Source organism: Tursiops truncatus, chromosome 12, assembly GCF_011762595.2.
Source record: "Tursiops truncatus isolate mTurTru1 chromosome 12, mTurTru1.mat.Y, whole genome shotgun sequence".
NCBI classification, from domain to species: Eukaryota; Metazoa; Chordata; class Mammalia; order Artiodactyla; family Delphinidae; genus Tursiops; species Tursiops truncatus.
Window position 1 is genome coordinate 68,249,506 of NC_047045.1, and position 22,519 is coordinate 68,272,024.

Consider the following 22,519-nt stretch of genomic DNA (forward strand, 5'->3'; position numbering starts at 1 on the left):
CACATTAAAAATAAATCTTAGAGAAGTATAAGGAAGGAGCAAATAAAAATAAAAACAGAAATTAAGTAAGGTGGCAAGAAAAAAAACCAGCAGAATTGATAAATAAATTGATTAATAAATGCAGTATCTCATCTATACAAATAGCATTAAAATATGAAACTACTGATATATTAACTGAAAAGAGAGAAACACAAACCACTTGGCAATACAAGCACAGATGTAAACAAATTTTTAATTATAAAAATATGTCTTATAGCTCTATGACAAATTCTTAGAAGCCAATGAAATTCAAGGAAAATGGATTCAATAAGAATTAGAAAGATGTAATGACTGATATTCGTGAAAGCCATTTTTTTTAACATCTTTATTGGAGTATAATTGCTTTACAAGGATGTGTTAGTTTCTGCTGTATAACAAAGTGAATCAGCTATACATAAACATATATCCTCATATCTCCTCCCGCTTGCATCTCTCTCCCACCCTCCCAATCCTACCCCTCTAGGTGGTCACAAAGCTCCGAGCTGATCTCCCTGTGGAAAGCCATTTTTTTTTAATGTTCAATTAACTAGCTCCGAAAAAGGAGTTGGGTCCAGAGTATTTTATGAGCAAGTTCTTGAAAACTTTCAAGTAACAATTCTCATGTTTATTAAACTGTTCCAAGATTACAGAATGATGAAACACTTCCCAAATTATTTTTCAAAGTTAATAAAACCCTCAAAACAAAGGTAACATGCAAATAAAGAACTTTTTTACTTGCTTTAGCTAAAATATCAGCAACATAAACCCAACACTATAGAAATCATTTTTCAAAAGTAAGGTTTATTCTAAAAATTCAAGGCTGGCTTAATATTAGGATTTTTGTTAAAAACATTGCCTCAATAGTTCACAAAGAAAAAATCATATGATTCTCTTCACAGTTGCTCTAAGGCTTTTGAGAAATTTTAACATTTATTTTTGATAATACCGTTAGTAATATAAAAATATCTCATATCATGAGAAGAAATAGTCATCTCAAATACCAAAGGCATTCCCTTTTAAGGTCAGAAACCAGATAAAGATGTCCGTGACAGTGTTACTTATTTTTCTGAGATGTTTGTGTGTTACATCTAGCATCAAATAAGTTATATTTTGACCTGAAGTGAGAAAGGTCTATGTTTTAAAAAAAAGTTTTATGTAACTATAGAATTGATATTATTAACAGAAAATTAAATGTTGTTTAAAAAAAAAGGCAGGAAAGAAGAAAAACCACCATTTAAAAGGAAATTATTTCTCCAGTTGACTCTCAGAATGAAGAAACCTCAAGGAATGGAATATTTTTAAAGACTTTCTGGGACAGTTCATCTGGAGCCCTGTTACTACCCCTCTTCTTTAGCAAATAACACTTTTCTACTTTTTGCCACCAAACCAACACCTAAAGGAGTTGACACCTGTGGGGCTTTAGACTTAAGGCTGATTCAACTCACTTATACTGCAGCACGTTGGATTTATACATCACTGCTAGGTTTGAAATAAGATCATACGATCAGATTTGGGGTTTGGTTTGGTTTTCCCATGGTGGGTCATCTTTGCTTTGGGAACTCCAGGCCCTGAACTCTGGCCACACTTCTGGCAGGACACCCAGGGCTGTCTCGCCAGGGACAGGGAATGTGCTAAGACATGCCTACCCAGCCCAGGTGCTGCCAATGCACCCACTGACCCTTCACAGAAGCTCCAGGCTTGTCCTGGAGCAGAATCCATCGGGATGACTCTACTACTTGCTCTATAATCAATGAGGGGTGAGAAAAAAGTGACCTGCGGTTTCTCCCTCTGGCTTGGAACCTCTGGCTTAACCCCACCAGTGCTCAAAAGGATGTTCACGCTTTACCCTTTTCTCTACGTGCAAGTGTAAAGACGACTCCATCATCCACATTCTTGAGGAGGGGAGAGGAGGAGGAATGTGCTTCTAGATCCACTTCTGGAACAAGAAGTAATAATTAACTAATGCAAATTAACAGGCAAGCATTTAACAAGAAATTGTACCAAAGGTACAGAACAATGAAAAGCTTCTCAAATTATTTTTCAGACTTAATATACCCCTCAAAATAAAACCAAAATTTTGCTTATCATAGATAAAATACCAGCAACCTAAATCTAATACTATAATAAAATGACAATTTTTCATGACCAAATGATGTATATTTTTCTCCTGAGGGACTTTTTAAAAAGACAAATAAAAATGGAAAAATATCCTAAATTCTGGAAAAGAAGACTCCATTCTTAAAGAGGTTATTTCTTCCTCCAAATAATTTATAAGTACTATATAACTCCATTCTAAAATTGCTAAAGTTTTTTTCTTCATTTAACAGAAGAAACAGGTAAAAACAACTGAAAAATCTTGAAAATGACACATAATTCAAGCATACTTGTGCTATTAAAACATATTATAAAAATGGAATAACTAAAATAGTGTGGTATGGCTCAAGAATAGAGAGAAAAATCAATAAAATAGAAAGCAAACCCAGAAACAGGTCCTAGAATATATATACATTTAGTAAATAATAAAGATAGCATTTCAAATCAGCAATGGCATACTAAATGATTGAAAGGTGCTACAACAAATTTGGTAAAGAAAGAAAAAGCTAGATTCCTCCCTTAAAACACACACACACGCAAAACGTACACACATAAAATTTCAGATAGATTAAATAATGAAATGTAAAAAAAAAAGTATAAAAAATATAAGAAAATATAGATGAACATCTGGTCCTATAATAGAGATATGGGAAAAGTATGTATATATTATATATAATATGTATAGTTTATGTATAATATAGGTATTAGGAAATTGACTTATATATAATATATATGAGGAAATTGAATATAACGTATATTAAGAAATTGAATCTTCAGGTCTTGTAGCTGCTATACTGTAGGGTAATTGAGAGAATACCATCTAGGATGCAGTCAAGCTAATGAGAGCACTAGTTCCTTAAATAAGAAACCTGGAGGAGAATTAGCCTGGGATGGGTTTGATAATGAACTTGACTTTGGATTTTTCTGTATGTGGGTCAGGTGCCAATTCAGTGAAGTTGTAGGGATAGAATCTAGATTCCAGAGAATTGAGGAGTCATTGACATTAGTGGATGGTAAAGAAGTAGAGCTAGCAATTACAGAATGCCTTTTTTTTTTTCTTCTGACCACACCCCGAGGCATGCAGGATCTTAGTTCCCTGACCAGGGATTGAATCTATGCCCCCTGTGGTGGAAGTGCAGAGTCCAAACCACTGGGCCACCAGGGAATCCCACAGAATGCCATTTTTTTTTTTTTTTTTTTTTTGTGGTATGCGGGCCTCTCACTGCTGTGGCCTCTCCCGCTGTGGAGCACAGGCTCCGGACGCACAGGCCCGGCGGCCATGGCTCACGGGCCCAGCCGCTCCGCGGCATGTGGGACCCTCCCTGACCGGGGCACGAACCCGCGTCCCCTGCATCGGCAGGCAGACTCTCAACCACTGCGCCACCAGGGAAGCCCCAGAATGGCATTTTGAAAGCAGAACTTAGACCTGTAGAACACAGTCTGCGAGGGGAATGTGAATCAATTGTGGATATTCCTGGTTTGTGACTATTCTGGGTTAGCCTTAGGAGGAAACACCTCTCCCACTGTCACAGAAAAGAGGAAAGAGACAAAAGTCCTTGGAAGTGAGTTTGCAGGACAAAGGGCAAAGTTCATGGACTTCTTTTTGGTGGCTTTGATGGCTGCAATTTTTTCCTCAAAGAATGGTCTGAAGAGAGTGAGAGAACAGAGAATGGAGTTGGAGTCTATAACATACCCTAAAAGAGTGGCCTAGACTATGAAAATATAGAAAGCTGTCAAGCCCACACTGAGGGCCCTCAAAGATCATGAATTTACCTTGGTGATAACAAGGACCATTTGGGGATTTCCTCCAAGAGACTTCAACAAACCAGGCATCATAAAGAAGTTGAAAGTAGGTGTCACAAAAGAACAAGCAGGTGTGAGCCAAGGGCATTGGCAAGGATGGTTGGAAGGATGAACCATGGGGTCTAGAAGGAACTGAGGAGGAAAGACAGAGGACCAACATTGGGACGTAGTAAAATGGTCCAGAGATTGGCAGTCTCAATAAGGTTGCAGACAGGGAAATGAGGGCAATAGACAGATAGGAAGTCATGATCATAACGGTTGTTGGAATTTAACGTTTTACAGGTGCATGAGATCATATGATTTTTTGCTTTTTTAGTTAATTTGACATGGTAGTAACATCCCCCAAAGATGTCCACATCCTTTAATCGCCAGAGCCTTTGAATATCTTACCTTTCATGGCAAAAGGGACTTTGACATAGAATTGAGGTAAAGATTTTGAGATGTGACGGTTACCCTGGATTATCCAGTGTATCCAGCATAATTACAAAGGTCCCTGTAGGAGGGAGCAGGAGACTCACAGTGATTACAAGACATGTGACCATGGTAACAGAAGTTGGAGTGACACAAGGAAGAGGCCACAAGCCAAAGATTGCAGGTAGCCTCTAGAGGCTCAAAAAGGCAAGGAAACAGACTCTCCCCCGGAGCCTCAATACTGCCCTTATTAGCACCTTGACTTTTGGACTTCTGACCTCCAGAACTGTTAGGTAATAAATTTGAGTTTTAAGCCACTAAGTTTTGATAATTTTTTACAGCAGCAATAAGAAACATATGTTATCATTAAGCATTTTTATATGTTTATGTGGGCTAGACTTGTGCTATGCTAAACACACACACACACACACACACACACACCCCTCTACACACAGAGTAATAGCCACACGGTAATATCTAACTCATATTTGTGACTTTCTAATCATTGAGTGACCAACACTGCTGTCCTTCACTAAGCCAAACCAATTACCCAGTGCTGAAAGCCTGTCAAAGTCACTCAGAATCTCATCTATTGAAATGGAAGTGCTGAGGGTCATTGAAGAAGTCCCCATGGAAACTTCCAAAGACACTTGGATGCTTTGCCTCCTCATCAACTAAGCAATGAAAATTTTTGAGACAGATAACTCTAATTTCAAGTACAATTCGAAGGATTTTGGAGTAATAACAAATGCCTATGTTAGCTACAGGGAGATTTGCCAGGAAGAGAGGTAGCCATCTTATGTCCAAGCTTTATTGAAAATATACATTTTCAAAGCCCCAGTCAAATCAACCCATGCAGCAATATTCTCTCAAGGGAATTTTGCAAGCATGTAAAATCAAACACAACGTAAGAGTTTTATACTGCTATCTCCAGTTTTACATACATGCACAAGCATATTAATAAGTTTGAAAGAACAATCTAAATATAGATATTTGCAAGAATGGAATTCATTCATTATCAAGCAGCGCTAAATGTTCTGGGCCCTCAACCCTACATCCCACCTGAGCCAGACACCTTATTTCTTCATCCCATTCAGGTTTAATATTTCATCCTGTGCTTTTTGAAATCCAAACTGTCAAAACTTCCCCATCCCCCCTCTCTCCTCCCTGTGCCTGGGGAAAAAGGGAGGGATTTCTGCTTATAGAGAAAATGACATCAGAGCTGGCAACTCCCTTCTCTGCCTCTCAGTCAGACACCAAGGGGCTGGAAACAAGTGTTGACTCTGGCTTCAGAGTGGGGATGAAACTGTCAGCTCTTTAGGGAGCTCCACGAGGGTCCACCCTCGCACAGTTCCCCTGTCCTCTGCTCCCCTATTTCCAAGGCAACAAGCAATCCACCCCAAGGTCTCTGCTTCTGTCCAGCCCCAGCTACCTTCTCTGACAGGCACTCCTCCATCCTTGCCAAGCCAAGGGTGGGTACCCAGGCTGCTCTGGAGCACCCTCTCTCACAGCTCCAGCAGCAGCATCAAATGCTCTGTCAGCTCCATGGCACACAACCCTACCCCCAACCCCACAGCTCTTACTGAGGGTGGAGGGAATTGGGGCAACACAGATTTCAACAGAAGAGGGTGGAACAAATAGAAATCTCCCTGCTTTCTGTCTCCCAGGCTCTCCAGCAAGGAAGGAAGGAAGGAAGGAAAAGGCATTGTTAATACGTCATGAACCTTCCTTCAGAAGTCTAATACCCTTGTCCCCACTGTGTTCTTTATTCTATAAAGACCAAAGTAGTGGGGTTTAAGAAACTGGTTCTGCTGGAGGCCTTCCGTTAGCACATCTCACAATGTGGGACTGGCATCAAGAAGGCAGTTGTCTGAACTGAAAAGGTGAGACACTTGGCAAGTTTTATCCTGAACCATAATTCTGGTTGGCAGTTCCAGGGAAGCCAAATGTCCTTCATCACCATTTTACCACTCCTTTTACATATATAAATTCTGTGGTATGGTTACCAGTAATTTTGGAATTTTTATATTACAAAATGGTTTTCCAAAGACAGATACCCTAAAAGACTGTACCTCTAAGAAGTGAGTTTTCCACTTAAATTGGCTCAACTGGAGACTATAATCTTGGCACTAGTTAAATTATAATTTAGGAAGTCCCTGTATTGATTTCAAAAGTCTAGTTGAAAGTCTGGGTAAAAGTTTCTGAGAACTGAGGGTGGTAGGGATGAGGGGCGGAAGCCCAGTAATAAATAGAGTTTGCATCTGTGATAGAACCTGGCAATTTGCAGCATGTATTCTGCACTCAAAGCAGAATATTAAGGCAAAGTTGGAAGAAAGTATATTGTGTCTAGGGGACTTCTGCTTCCAGCCATGAAGAAGTGATAACGTCTGGAATTACCTTTCCCACACTGTAAACTAGAAAAGATTGTTAAAATATAATAAAAGAACTAATTTTCAGACATTGGTCAACGGAGCTGCTGAAGACTATGGTCCCTGAAGAAAGAGAATTAACTATGTGTGCCCTTTAATCGCCTTGGCTTTCTGCCTGGAGGCGATTCCCAGATCATAGCACTGGGAGGGGAAGCTCAAACAAACCCCGGAGGGTCTCACTGAGTTAAGGAGCCCAGAGTTCAGAGATCCTGAGGCGGTAGAATTTGTGGAGAGAGTCCTGGAACGTAAGGGAGCTCTGAAGAGAAGGGGTTCCAGAAATCTGCATAGAGTTCCTTCTAGTCTTTGGCTGAATATCAGTCTTCACATGAGTAGGATGAAGCTCTACAGTTTGAGGAAAAGAACCATTGCTGAGGGTCTATAAACTGAATAAATCCAAGAGCCCATTTAAGGCCAGGAATAATTCGTGTTCCCACCAGCCAGAGTAAAGAGACCTCATTGAACAGAAAGGGCATGAAGGGTCAGGTATGAGTCACTATTCTTGAGTAAATGTTACTCAAGTCCCACTCTTCAAAGCATTAAAAGTAGCTTCAAAATTATTAAACTGATCTTCAGAAACTAACTGCCTGAGAGAAAAAAGAACACTACCCTTTAAGGAAGAACAAAACAAAACAAAAATCCAACACTCAAGACCAAATTTATCATGCCTGGCATCCAACCAAAATTTCTAGACACGCAAGATGCAGGAGAACTTGACCCCAAACCAAGGGAAAAGTCAGTCAATAGAAACAGACTCAGAATTGATAGAGATGAAATTACCTGACAAGGACATTAAAGCGACTATTATAAATGTAGTCCATAGGTTGAGAAGACAGAGGGAAAGTTGACATGACTGGGAGAAAAAAAGGAAGATGTTAAAAATGCAAACAAAACTTTATGTATAAAAAATACACTGAATGGGATTGACAGAAGATTAGAGAATGTAGGGGAAAAAGGATCTGTGAATGTGAAAACATTGCAATAGAAATTATCCATCCTGAAGCACAGAGAATAGAAAGACTGGAGGAAGAAAATGAACACAGTCTCAGTGACTTGTGGAACTATATATATATAACTGGAGTCCTATTTTTAAAAAGAAGAGAAGGGGAGGAGGCAGAAAATAATATTTGAATAAATAATGGCAGAAATTTTTCCAAATTTGTTGAAAATTATAAATCCACAAATCTGAGCTCAACAGATCCCATGCAGGATAAAAACAAAGAAAATCACATCAAGAGAAATAATAATCATGTTACTGAAAGCAAGTCATAAAGAGGAAATCTTAAAACTGTCCGTAGAAAAAAGACAGATTACATAGAAAGGGATAAAGATAAGAATCATAGATTTCTTCTCAGAAATTATCAAGTTCAAAGAAATGTAATGACATCGTTAACGTGCTGAGAGAAAATAACAGTGAACCTAAAGTTACATACCCAGAGAAATGTATTTCCAAAATTAAGGCAAAATAGAGATTTTTTTTGAGACATACTAAAGTTGAGAGAATCTTTCATCAGCACTACACCTGCAGTATGGGCAGAAGGCAAATGAAACCAGATGGGATCTTGGCTGTCCACACAGAATGAAGAATATTAAAAAGAGCAAATTTGTGAGTAAATATATGTCATTTTCTCATGTTATTATCTCTTTAAAAGATAATGAATGTTTAAAGCAGAAATAAAACAATACATTGTGAGGTTTAAAACACATGTAGGAGTAAAATGTATGAAAACTTGTAGCACAAAGAATGGGAGAAGGAAACTTTGTAAGGTTCTTCCATAATTCAGAAATTGGTATACTGTTTTTGAAGACAAACTGTCATAAATTAAAGATGTAATTTGTAAATCCGAAGGCAACTACTAAAAAGGGGAGATATGGCTAATAAACCCATGGTGGAGATAAAACGGAATATTAAAATGCCCAATTATTGAAGTGTTCTGTATCTTGATTGTGGTGGTGGTTCAATATGTGTATACAACTATCAAAACTTATCAAGTGTACATTTTAAAAGAATGCAGTTTATTGTACATGAATTATTTCTCAATAAAGTTAAAAAAAATAATCTAATGGAAAGCAGTAAAAGGGGAGAATAAGCATAAAACAGATGGGACAAATAGAAAATAAATCATAAGATTTTAAATTTACACCCAACCATTCAATAATTACATGAATCTAAATATTTCAATAAGAGTTAGGAATTTTCTGGCTGAGTAAAAAGGCAAGACCAAACTATAGTCTGCCTATAAGGAATCCATTTTTAAAATAAAGTTACAGGTTAAAAATAAAAGGATTAAAAATATGTAACATGCACCACTAGTCATAAGGAAGCTAGAATAGCTAAATTAACAACAGACAAAATAAACTTCACAACAAAGAATACTACCAGAATAAAGAAAAACATGCTATAATGATAAAATTGCTAATTCATCAAAAAGACATAACAATCCTAAATGTGCGTGCAACTAACAATTGTGTCAAAATATATAAGGAAAAACTCACAGTTTTGAAAAAGAAATCAGCAAATCCACAATTGTAATTGGATATTTCAACACTCAGTAAGTAATTGATAGAACAGTTAAACAAGATATCAGTAAGGGTATAGAAACTTAAATAATACTATCAACCAACTTAACCTAATTGACAGAGACCACTCCTAGTAACAACTGCAGAATACACAGTCTTTTCAAGTACACACAGGACATACAACAAGGCAGACCATATACTGAGCAATACAATGTCTCAAATATTTAAAAGGATTGAAATCATTTAAAGTATATTCTTCAGCTACAATGGGATTAAAATGAACTAAGTGATATTGAAAACTCAACATATCAAAATTTGTGTGCTGGGCTTCCCCGGTGGTGCAGTGGTTGAGAGTCCGCCTGCCAATGCAGGGGACACGGGTTCGTGCCCCAGTCCGGGAGGATCCCACATGCCGCGGAGCGGCTGGGCCCGTGAGCCATGGCCGCTGAGCCTGCGCGTCCGGAGCCTGTGCTCCGCAACAGGAGAGGCCAGAACAGTGGGAGGCCCTCGTACCGCAAAAAAAAAAAGTTTGTGTGCTACAACTAAAATAGTGCTTAGAAGAAAATTTATAGCTACAGATACTTATTTTAGGGAAAAAAAAATGTCTAGGAGAGGCCACAACAGTGAGAGGCCCGCGTACCGCAAAAAAAAAAAAAAAAAAAAAAAGTCTAAATCCAATTCTCTAATCGTCTACCTTAACAGGTAGGAGAAGAAATGAAAACAAACCTGAAATCAAAGACAGAAGGAAATAATAAGAACAAAAATGAATGAAACAGGAAATGAACAAACAATAAAGTTAAAAAATGGTTCTTTGAAAATATTGATAAAATTGATAAACTTCTAGCTAAACTGATCAAGAAAAGAAAGAAGATAAACACTCACCAATATTAGGAATGAAAGAAGGGAAATCCTACACTATACTAGAAATCCTACAGACATTAAAAGGGTCATAAGAGAATATCATGAACAAATTTATGCTAATAATTTAAATTTAGATAAAATAGACAATTTCCTTGAAAAGAAAAAATTACCAAAATGTGCTCAGGAAGAAATAGAAAACCTAAATTCCCTATAAAAACTGAATAAATTGAATTCCTAATTCAATTGTCACTAAGATAATTCCCAGCCCAGAAGTCTTCACTGGAAAATTCTATGAGACACTTAAAGAAGAAATAATATAATCCCCACTTTCAAGAAGTCTCTCACACAATTCTGGCCTGGGACGGGGGACTGGCCTAGGCACCTACACTGGGAAACCCGACCGCATTTGCCTGGGGCAGGCTGTGAGCAGAGCAGCTGGGGAACCCAAGGGCTGTGACCAAACGACCTCTCCGGCTACCCCCGTGACCGCGTCGCAGGGAGCAGAACCAACTCTGCTTCACACGTGGGTGGTGGGACCCCGGCCCTTGGGCAGTCCCCGTGGCCAACCCTGTCCCTGCGCAGGACCAGGAGCTGGCAAAGGCCCAGGGAGCTGCCCCGGCACCCCGTGGGTCCTCACTGGTCCGTAGAGCAGAGGTAAAGGTGGGGTGACTCTTTGTTTAGTGGTTTAATGCCCTCCTGGAAGGCCGGGCTGCATCCACCATGTTCTCACTGTGTCCTGGGGTCCTCAGCGTGCCTGGCATGAGGCAGCCTTAATAGCTGTTGTACCGATGAACAAATGAATGCATAGACTGGGAACATGAAGGAACCCTCCAGGTGAGTAAGGATTATAGACAATGACATTGAGCCTGGAGAGGATCGAGAGCCCCAAGTCATGAAAGGGATGTTTGGGGTACTAATTCCTATAATGAAGGCACTAAAGTACAAAGAAGAAGAAGGAAAAAGAGAAGGAGTCATCTCTCACAGAAGGGGGGTTGCCAGAACTGGGGAGTAGAAGGTGGAGGAAATGGATGAAAGTGGTCAAAAGTAACCAACTTCCAGTTATAGGATAAAGCAGTTTGGGGATGTAATGTACAACATTGTAACTATAGTTAACAATATTCTATATTTGGAGGTTGTTAAGAGGGACTTCCCTGGTGGTCCAGTGGTAAAGAATCCACCTCACAATGCAGGGGATGCAGGTTCGATTCCTGGTTTGGGAACTAAGATCCCACATGCCACGGGGCAACTAAGCCCGCGTGCTGCAACTACTGAGCTCGCGTGCCACAACTAGACCCCCTGGGCAGCAAACCACAGAGCCCACCCTCTCTGGAGCCCACGCATTACAACCAGAGAAGAGAAAACCACCAGGCCACAGCTAGAGGGGAGCCCACGCACCTCAATGGATATCCCGTGTGCCACAACTAAGACCTGACACAGCCTAAAATAAATAAATAAATAAATCTTAAAAAAAAGAGTTGCTAAGAGAGTAAATATTAAAAGTTCGTATCACAAGAAAATAAATTGCAACTGTGAGGTGATGAATGTTAACTAAACTTATCATGCTAGTTATTCTCCAGTATATACATATATCATATCATTATGTTGTACACCTTAAACTAACACAATGTTATAGGCCAATTATATCTCAATAAAACTGGGGAAAAACTTTTAAAGAACAAAGAATATCAATCCTGCATAAACAGTTATAGATTACAGAGGAGGGAGGAACGCTTCCCAACTCATTCTATGAGGCCAGCATCACTCTGATATCCAGTAGACATCCCTTACTCCTGAGCAAGCAGTGTCCTTGCTCCGGACTCTTAAGCCTCAGGTAGCCCCATACTTTGAAGTGCACTCCTTAAGATTTTCTAAGTCCCCTCTGGTGCCTGGGATCAGCTGCGGCTAGCAATGACACCTGGGCAGGGAGCCTTGAGCTTGGACTGGGACCCTCAGAAGTCCTGGCCCCATATTCTTTCTTATCTGACCCTCTACCCTTCACCTGGGCTCAACCATATGCCCCTATTTGCTCAGGGATTCATACCTATAGGGTCAACCCGAGACCCCAGGGCAAGGTTCCAGTAACAGAAAGGAGGCCGGGCAAGCAGATTGCTCCCTCTGACTAGCACAATATTGCATTGAGGGATCATGAAAGGTTGGGCCTCCAGACGGTGCTGATATGCAGAGTGTGAGCGACTCTCGCTTATGTCAGACACATAGCAAGTTTAGGTCTCTGGGCTACTAAGAGTTCACTGCCAACACTTGGGTTTGAGCCACATATTTGAACCCATGCCTTGATTCTCAACCCCCTACATCTGACTGCTGTGCTGCCCATGAGCACAGCCCCTGGAGGCAGCAGGCATCTTTTTTCTGTGGTGGCAAGAATGCCTCACCCTGTGCACTCCACACTCTGGCATCTGGGTTGACCATCCAAACCCTTCTGCAAGCTCTGTATGCCGTGTCAGGCAGTCCCCTGGAACTGGTTGCACCTGTCTCCTCTGGGGGCTTTAAGATCATTGCTCAGCACACCCATTGCCTTTCCGATTGATTTCTGCCTCTCACCTCTGACTGGTGCGGTTGTGCTAACCCAGGATGGTTTTAATTGTGCCAAATGATCAGAGGACATTGCTTGTACAGATGGCACTGCCCTTCCTGCTCTACCCACAGGCCCCCACGTCTTTTCCCAGCTTGTGGCAGTGTCTGGAAAGCAGCAGTGTGGTCAACATTGAGAAAGATCACATGCTAGAAGTGCACTGATTATAGTCTAAAGACTTCTACATCCATGCCCTGAAATTCCAAACAGTACATTGACCATGACCAGAAAAATAAATATCATTCACATTTCCCTGCACAACTGGGGTGAGACCTGCATTTGTGGTCACCATCAACAAAGCATAGTAACAACTTTACTGTGTCTCACTGGAAGCCAGTATTCATGGGTGGCAGATGGGTGATGTGACATCATGAGTAATGGTGTGATCAGCATTGAATCAAAGGTAGCAGAGAATTGCAGAGGTAATACGGCAAACAGTGCAAACAGATTCCAGCTTTGTGAGTAATACTAGCATTGCTGCATCATCTCTAGTTGTGAGATAAGAAATGAGCCAAATGGAATATTACTCAGCCATAAAAAGGAATGAAATTGAGTTATTTGTAATGAGGTGGATGGACCTACAGTCTGTCATACAGAGTGAAGTAAGTCAGAAAGAGAAAAACAAATACCGTATGCTAACGCACATATATGGAATCTAAAAAAATGGCACTGATGAACCTAGTGGCAGGGCAGGAATAAAGACACAGACGTAGAGAATGGACTTGAGGACACAGAGGGGGAAGGGGAAGCTGGGACGAAGTGAGAGAGTGGCACTAACATATACACACTACCAAATGTCAAGTGGATGGCTAGTGGGAAGCAGCTGCATAGCACAGGGAGATCGGCCCGGTGCTTCGTGACCACCTAGAGGGGTGGGATAGGGAGGCTGGGAGGGAGGGAGACGCAAGAGGGAAGAGATATGGGGATATATGTATATGTAAAGCTGATTCACTTTGTCATAAAGCAGAAACTAACACACCATTGTAAAGCAATTATACTCCAGTAAAGATATTTAAAAAATAAAAAAAAAAAATTGAACATAGAAACTCAAAAAAAAAGAAAGAAAGAAAGAAGCCAGAAATGATACATTTGATAATAAAGAACTGGAAGAAACAGCTCCTGGACCTAAATAGGAAGAAATGGATGCTACAAAGAAACTTTATGTGCACCAATTAGACAATAAACAAATATTTGAACACCTCTTTTCTCTCTATGCCTGACAGAGGCCCATGGATTTTGTAATAAATTTTTAATCAAATTGTTTAGATAGACAAAGGCCTTGCAAAAAAAAAAAAAAAAAATTGCCTGGAGCCCCACACAGTCTAGGGGCCCTCCTGCTAATACCAAACCAAATACATCACACAGAAAAGAGACCTAGAGACCAGCATCCCTCAAGATCTCACATTGAGATGCTCATGAGGGCATTTTTGAGACATGAGTTCACTGCACAAAGGTTGCTATTCTTTTTTTTTTTTTTCCTATATCTGTTTCAGGAACGAATACAGTTACGTGGGCAGCAGATTGGAGGCCCTTTTTAAGAAAAAGAATGCAATACAAAATTATACACTAAAAATTAGATACAAACATGAACACGTATTCACAACAAACCACTAATTTTACAAAGCTGACAATTACCACGAACAGAAAATCCAGGAAGGTAACAAATGTTCTTGGTCAGTAATCGTCCGTGTCACCTCTATGCTACTTTTTCCTTGCCTTTTTTGACCCATACTTGGTTTTTGTGATATGATTTGTCAATGGAGAGACCAAAAAGGTAATTAATTTTTTTCCCTAACGTAGTCAAATGCATTGCTTATTATCATATTAGGATTCATAAAACATGCACCTTCACATACAGATGTACTATCTGTACGGTTTTCATCACATGAACACAAAGATCCTTCTAAATTCTATTTCCACAATCCCCGTTAAAAAGGAAAACAAATGGCATGTTTATATTTAAATCCATTGCATTATTGAGTATATTCCTGCAGGAGAGAATTCCAGACCAAAAGCCAGGCATCGGGATGTCTCCACCAGAGCAACCTCTGAATTCTGTGGCCTTCCTCTCATCCTCCTCTATCTCACCAATGACTTGGCTCAATCTGGAGCACAGGCTGCAAAGCCCTGTTCTGGAATCTAACTTTCTCAATCCTTCTTGAGCTCTCTCCCCTTCTCCAGCTTAGAGGTTCTTCATCTGCTCATGACAGGGACCAGTGATGCCCAATTTCATCTTCTTTCAAACCACTCCTATCTCATGTTTGGGCTGAGGACTTTGGCACATAGAGACCAAGAACTTGACATTCTTATTCTCAGCTTCCTATGTGCTTCCATCCTTGTTATCTGGGCCTGAGCAAAGAGTCCCAGAGATCAGGGGAAGAAATTCAAAAAATAAGAGTAGAAAACACCTGGGTTGTCATCCATGAGGTACTACCAGTGAGTACCAAATCCTAGTCAGGCTCATTTTCAGGCAAATCGCTCTTGACAGATGTCCTAAGTTTTAGAGTTACTGGATTTTTGCAAATAATATTCCCTGAGTTAACCTCTTGTTACATAATCTAATTTTTAAGAAGAGTTATTTAGGGCACAGAGTGCTCTATTGTTTTAATGTCAATTAAGACTACGACCAAGAGAAAAGCCTGTTTCGGGCTTCCCTGATGGCACAGTGGTTAAGAATCTGCCTACCAATGCAAGGGACACAGGTTCGGGCCCTGGCCCGGGAAGATCCCACATGCCTCGGAGCAACTAAGCCCGTGCGCCACAACTACTGAGCCTGAGCTCTAGAGCCCATGAGCCACAACTACTGAGCCCACATGCCACAACTACTGAAGCCCACACGCCTAGAGCCCGTGCTCTGCAACAAGAGAAGCCACGACAATGAGAAGCCTGCGCACCGCAACGAAGAGTAGCCCCCGCTCGCTGCAACTAGAGAGAGCCTGCACACAGCAACGAAGACCCAACACAGCCCAAAAATTAATTAATTAATTAATTAATTTTTTTTTAAATGCCTGTTTCCCTGCAGAAGGGCTTGAATGTAAAGCATCTCTCCAATTCAGCTGTGAGGGGATGTGAATGGGAGCCCTGAAAACAGGGCAAAGCTGTTCACTTCCCTAAAAATAATTTTTTTAACTGCAATATACTCTTTCAAGCAGTCAAGGGGCAATTTTTTAATGCTCCACTCGAGGTAAAGACATATCTCCCCTCTTGCATTCTCACCCAGGAAGAGAGCCTGTCTTACCTACTGTGTGCTTTCTCACACTTTATTTAGACATGAAATTCTAACAGCTTAAAAATAACCTGGGATATGTACATATTCCTCTGTATGTATCAAATATTTAAACATTTAAAATGACAATACAGGAAAAATAATTTGGAGATGGCTGTGGCCCATTCCCTCTCTCCTTTCTCTGGCCTACCTCCCATCTCCACAGGGACCCTCCTCCTCCTTTTCCCAGATTTCTGGCCATTTGCTAGCAAGGCAGTTTTTTAACTCATTATTTTTGCCCATTTATCAGCCTTCAGCCCGCTTCTCTTTATTCCTGTCCACATTGCCCCCCTACCCAACAATTTTCATTCTTTCTCCTTCCTTGAGACAGCAGGTTTCATAACCTCAACTGGGAATGGTGGGCATACCCCACCGCTGGGAGGCATGGTCCCTTTTATCCAGAGGAATGACAGGCGAGGGGGCCACACAAGGGTGTGGACATGGGGACAGAGTGGGGCTGGGATTCTGCCAGGCCTCCTGCTAACCTGAATAGAGTGCTTTTGTGTCCCCCACTGCATGGGAACAGAAATGGAAAGTGTGGGTCCCAGGATGCTGGAAGTACTCATGTTAAATTGTTTGGGGATTGTTAGGTGATTAGCATATTGATTGTTGCCACAGACCCCAAACTCTGGATCTCCCCAAGACCCTTCAGCCTTCCCTCATTTCTGTTGCTGTCCCAGCCCAGCCCCTTCGGTTAGTGAAAAGGAAAAATTGTAATAGATAAGAAATGGCAGAAATGAACAGAAAAACAACATTCATGGCCTTTTGTGACAAATTCCCAAGTTTACCTTCCTAAGGCTGAAAGAAAACTATTCTGTCTGAAACAAAAAGGAAGTGAATGGTTAGCTCGAATAATGTAGGGCTTAGTCGCTCAAGCTGCAGAATCAGACAGGCATGGCTTCGATTCCCAGCTGGGCTGTTCCCTCTCTGAGGGACCACTTTATTCAGCCCTCCAAGCCTCAGCGTTCTCATCTAGAGAGTGGAGATGATAATCTGCCCTTCCTCACTGAGCTGTTGTACACACGCAGTGAGACAGTTATAATGGGCTTGACCTAGATTATAACAAGGACTCAAGAGATGGAAGGCGGTCCTACTTTTCCAAAGCAATGTAATGTAGAAACTAAAGGACTAATTAGAGAGGAAGGTATTTGCTGCCCTTTAGGAACTCACAGTCTAATAAAAGAGCAAAGAAAAAATAAATAACAGTATAGTTGAGGAAAAGATCAGTGTTACAGACAACAGCCACTAAAAGAGACAAGAGAAATTTGTGAACACTCGAGGAAGGGTTTCAAGATGCTGCAAAGGGCACAGAACATTCGCTTAACTTTAAGAAATCAGAATTGTTTATGTACAGCCATTCCCATACTGTCTTTATTATCCTTAAAGTTCAGAGATAGTGGAAAATTACAGACGGTTTTGGAGGACAAAGTCTGTGACTACAATTGAAATTGGCCTGAATCTTAGCCTTCTGCCCTTAATGGCTAGGATAATCCTATCAAAGGGAAAATCGGAATAAGCTCTAATAAGATAATTGTGGAGACGGCCATGAGGATGCTCACCTCAGCCCCATGATCTTAGACCACTTGCAGGAATAGCTGACCACTAATCGTATCTGCTCCTATCACCCATCTCTTTTAGGCGGTCCTCAGTCTAATCATCAACAAGCCAAGGCCATTTTTTTTATCCCCCATACAGTCATGTCCTCAACTCTTATATTGCTGCAAGGACCAATCAAGGCCCAAGGATGAAAAAATTATTTTTCCCTCAAACAAATATTTTATTATTAATAATTTTACATATTAATAAAAGTGAAATTAGATTAATAAAAAAGAGTAGCAAAAGCACCAACTTAGATGTGTAAGGAAAAAGCCAATTATATTGCATCGTAAAATGAGGCTCAAGATTCTCTAGGTCATAGATGTCAGCTTCCTTGAGCCATCAGAAGAGGCCCTGATGGGGCACTCAGTGGGCAAAGCCATCAGGAAATTCTGGAAAAATGAGGTCAATCGTACTCAGAGCATCTGGCAGGGGTCTAGTGTACACCAGATGCTGGGTCCATTCTGTTCTCTCGGCTTCTACCGTGGCCAATCTGTAGCACCTGGAGTAACCCAAAGTGTAGGAAAGAGAATCCTCAGCTGATTCAGCAGCAGAGCATGGAAAGAGGAGAAAAACTCATCAGCACATGGCTCGGACAAGCCAAATGCGAATTAGAATCTGGGCTGGCGCACTCTGGCATTGTCAGGTTAAACACACAGACAATGGATTAAGGTGTCACAGTGATGGCCACCCTAACCTTCCGGGCTCCTGAGTCACTCTGGCTGCTGAGTACCCTTGCCCAGTGAACTGAGGGTCCCCCCAGTCCTTCAGCACTGTATCTTCTATTTCTTCTATCATATCCCATGGTTCTTTTTTCTTGGTTTGCTCCCATTTGGTACTTGCCGTATCTTCTACTAGCTTCCTAAGAAATGATAAGTGGAAATGTTTTGAGACCTTGTATGTCTGCAAGCAGAAATTTTATTTTATCTTCACACTTGAGTGAAGAGCTTGAGTCAGCACAGAATTCTGGGTCAGAAAGAATTTTCCTTCAGAATTCTACCATCTTCTAGCTCTACTGTCATTTAGTCTCAGCGTTGCTCTGAGAAGTCCAAAACCATTCTGACTCCTGATACCCTGTAAGTGTCTGAAGCATATCAGAGATTCTGCGTTTGTAGAATCTTCTTTTCATCCTCAGTATTACTAAATTCTATGATGATGTGCCTTGGACTGCATCTTTTTCTTTTATAGTGCTCGGCAGGGATCCCTTTCAAATCCCTTTTAATCAAGAAACTGATGTTTTTCAGGCCTAGAAAATATTGTGAATTATTTATTGGTAATTTATTCCCTTCATTTTTCTCTGTTCTTTGTGTCTGGAAATCCTGTTATTCAGATGTTACACAGTCTGGACCGGTCCTCTAATTCATCAATCTTTCCTCTAATCATTTATCTCTTTGCCTTTTTGTTTGCTCTACTTTCTTCAGAATTTCCTTATTTTATCTTCCAACCCTTCAATTGAGCTTTTCAACTGCTAACATGTTTTTAATTTCCAAAAACTCTTTTTATGTTTCCTGAATGTTTCTATTTTATAGCGTCCTATTTTTTTTATTTTCTGGATGCAATCCCTTCTCTTATTTCTTGAGGCTATTGATAGCGTTTTAAATATATTATTCCTTTCTATATAGTTTTTGTTGACTACATGCTGCATTTGCTGCTTTTTTATTTGGGTGTCTCTGTTTCATTTCAGAGCTTTCCCCAGAAGCAAGACAGTTTTTTGTTGTCCATTCGCGTTTAAGACAGAGATGTTAAAAAATCAATCTGTGTCCCTAAGAAGGTAGGAGGGGCTGTCAACCCACCGCTTCCCATTAGAGGACTTATCTGGACAGCTTCATGCTCTCCAATTTCACCATCTGTAGGTCTTTTTTCTTTGATTGATTAGATGCCCTGAGATTTCTCTTTCAAACTCTTGCCTGGAGATCTAACTGCCAGGGGTCTGGGAGTCAAATAAGGAAGATGAGTGGTGGAGGAGGAATGTCTTGGCATTCGAGATTGTTAGTTGTGTGCATGTGTGTACCGTACATAGATAAACTGTCTTAGTCAGCTCCATGGCCCTCTCCACAAAAAATTAATGAGGGAGCATTTAAAATATACCAATCTTGGGAATTCTTTGGAGGTCCAGTGGTTAAGACGCCTCCCTTCCACTGCAGGTTCAATCCCTGGTCAGGGAACTAAGATCCCACATGCAGCATGGCACAGCAAAAATATACATATATATCTATCTTAAGACACGCTCCTCTACTCTCTTGGCCCTGAAGTTCACAGAGTGAGTCTGTGGGAGCCTGGGCCCCCACTCTGCCTGCTGCAGGACACTCTCGTCTCCAGAAGTATTTTTAAAGCAAATTCTTATAACTCCCTGAAAAACTTGTCATGTTGACTTAGGAACTGTCCTTAGAGGCTGATATGAGCCTCTTCATTTAATGATAAAGATGAGAGAATTCCTTGCATTAAAAAAATAGATCTGTGGGAATTCCCTGGTGGTCCAGTGGTTAGGACTCAGTGCTTTCACTGCGGTGGCCTGAGTTGAATCCCTGGTTCTGGAATTAATAACCCACAGGACATGCGGCAAGGCCATAAATAAATAAATAAATAGATTTGTGATAAATCCAGGCACTCTACTTAACACTGGTCTTCCATTTTCCTTCACCTCATAAACACCCTCCAGCCCTGGATAGAGCAAGAGTGCTTCATGCATGCATGCATGTATCCATTGATTTCATTCACTAAATATTTATTGAAAGTTCCCTATGTGCCAGGCACTTTTCTAAGAACTGGATGTACAACGGTGAACAACAACAACATATCCTACTCTCATCCTGGCTGACATGGGTAAGACAGAAAATTATAAAGAACAGCAGTAGGGGCTTTTCTGGAGGCACAGTGGTTAAGAATCCGCCTACCAATGCAGGGGACATGGGTTCAAGCCCTCGTCCAGGAAGATCCCATATGCCGCGGAACAACTAAGCCCGTGAGCCATAACTACTGAGCCTGCACTCTAGAGCCCGCGAGCCACAACTACTGAGCCCACATGCCACAACTACTGAAGCCTGCATGCCTAGAGCCTGTGTTCCACAACAAGAGAAGCCACCGCCATGGACATATATACACTACCAAATGTAAAATAGATAGCTAGTGGGAAGCAGCCGCATAGCACAGGGAGATCAGCTCAGAGCTTTGTGACCACCTAGAGCGGTGGGATAGGGAGGGTGGAAGGGAGATGCAAGAGGGAGGGGATATGGGGATATATGTGTATGTAAAGCTGATTCACTTCGTTATAAAGCAGAAACTAACACACCATTGTAAAGCAATTATACTGCAATAAAGATGTTAAAATAAATTAATTAATTTAATTAATTAAAAAAAAGAGAAGCCACCACAATGAGAAGCCCACGCACCGCAGCGAAGAGTAGCCCTCACTCACCGCAACTAGAGAAAAGCCCACATGCAGCAACAAAGACCCAACACAGCCAAAAATAAAATAACTAAATTTATAAATAAACAAATAAAAATTAAAAGAACAGCAGTAAATATACAGTAGGGTGTGGCAAGCAGAATAATGTCCGTGTCCTAATCCCTGGAACTTTTGAATATGCTATGTCACATGGCAAAAGGGAATTAAGGTGGAGAATCAGTTGGGGAGAAATAGGGAGATTATCCTGGATTGTCTGGGTGGGCCCAATGTAACCACAAGGATCCTTATTATAAGTGAAAAAGGGAGACAGGAGAGTCAGAGTCAAGAGTGAGACAATGTCAAAGACTTGTCCGTCATTGCTGGCTTTGAAGATGGAAGGGGGCCATGAGCCAAGACATTCAGGCAGCTCAGAAGCTGGAAAGGGCAAGGAAATGGATTCTTTCCTAGAACCTCTAAAAGGAATTCAGCCTCTTCCAACACATTTTACATTTCTCATCTCCAGAAATGTGAGATCATAAATTTATTTTGTTTGAAGCCACTAAGCTTGTGCTAATTTGTTATAGCAGCAATAAGAAACTAATAGAGATGGGGTGCAAAGGTGGAAGCAGAGATAGTTTAATCACTGGGCACTTACCATGTGCCAGACACTGGGTTAGATGTTGATGATAAAAAGAGAAAAGATATGGTTCCTATCATCAAAAAGTACACAGTCTTGGGCTTCCCTGGTGGCGCAGTGGTTGAGAGTCCGCCTGCCGATGCAGGAGACACGGGTTCATGCTCCGGTCTGGGAAGATCCCACACGCCGCGGAGCAGCTGGGCCCGTGAGCCATGGCCGCTGAGCCTGCGCGTCCGGAGCCTGTGCTCCGCAACAGGAGAGGCCACAACAGTGACAGGCCCGCATACCGCAAAAAAAAAAAAAAAAAAAAAAAAAAAAAAAAAAAAGATCAAGAAGGCCCTTGGCAGTGTCAATATTTACAGGAAACAGGAAAAAAAGGAGTCAGCAAAGGCATATAGAGAGAGGCCCGTAAGAAAGTTGGATCTCGGTAGCTACAGGAAGAGCGAGTTTCAAAAGTGTGAAAATAGCAGTGTGAAATCTTAGAAAGGATGACGAAAGGACGATCAGTTGGAGAAGGAGCCAACAAATTAGGAAGTCATCATAAAGACGGACAAGATGATTTCAGAGGTGTGAAGGGAGAAGCTAGACTGAAGAGTTAGAGGTAGATTTTTTTAAAATAAGTGTAACAGCTATAGACATCTTTTAAAGATAAAAAGTTTAACAAAACAGAAACACAGAGTGATAAAAGAAATTTTATGTGGCCATATGTAGAAGATGATTTTATTTAACCTGAATTTCCTTTTGAATCAAGTAAACGTGAATCAAGGGGAAAGAGAGGCAAATGGCCATTCTGTACCCACAGGTCTACAGCTACGGCAAACTAGCCCCCATGTTTACCCACAGGCACTGAACGCTGGGGTGATATTCAAAGAGCTCATTTTGGTCTTTAATTTCATTTTATACTTCTTCTCGC

The 22,519-nt window shown here is 40.9% G+C and overlaps 1 protein-coding gene across 6 annotated transcripts in view; it reads right to left on the reverse strand.

Annotated features, from left to right (window-relative positions):
• Positions 1 to 1,215: 1,215 nt before the first annotated feature.
• The window catches only part of ADAT2 (adenosine deaminase tRNA specific 2), a 107,152-nt gene continuing 85,848 nt past the window's right edge, over positions 1,216 to 22,519 (reverse strand). For 5 of the 6 annotated variants that reach the window (XM_073789677.1, XM_073789675.1, XM_073789674.1 and 2 more), the window contains one exon: positions 1,216 to 1,954. The gene's annotated coding sequence lies outside the window, so the exon portion shown is untranslated. The remainder of the gene's footprint in view (positions 1,955 to 22,519) is intronic. The other variant, XM_073789676.1, reaches the window with a different exon arrangement.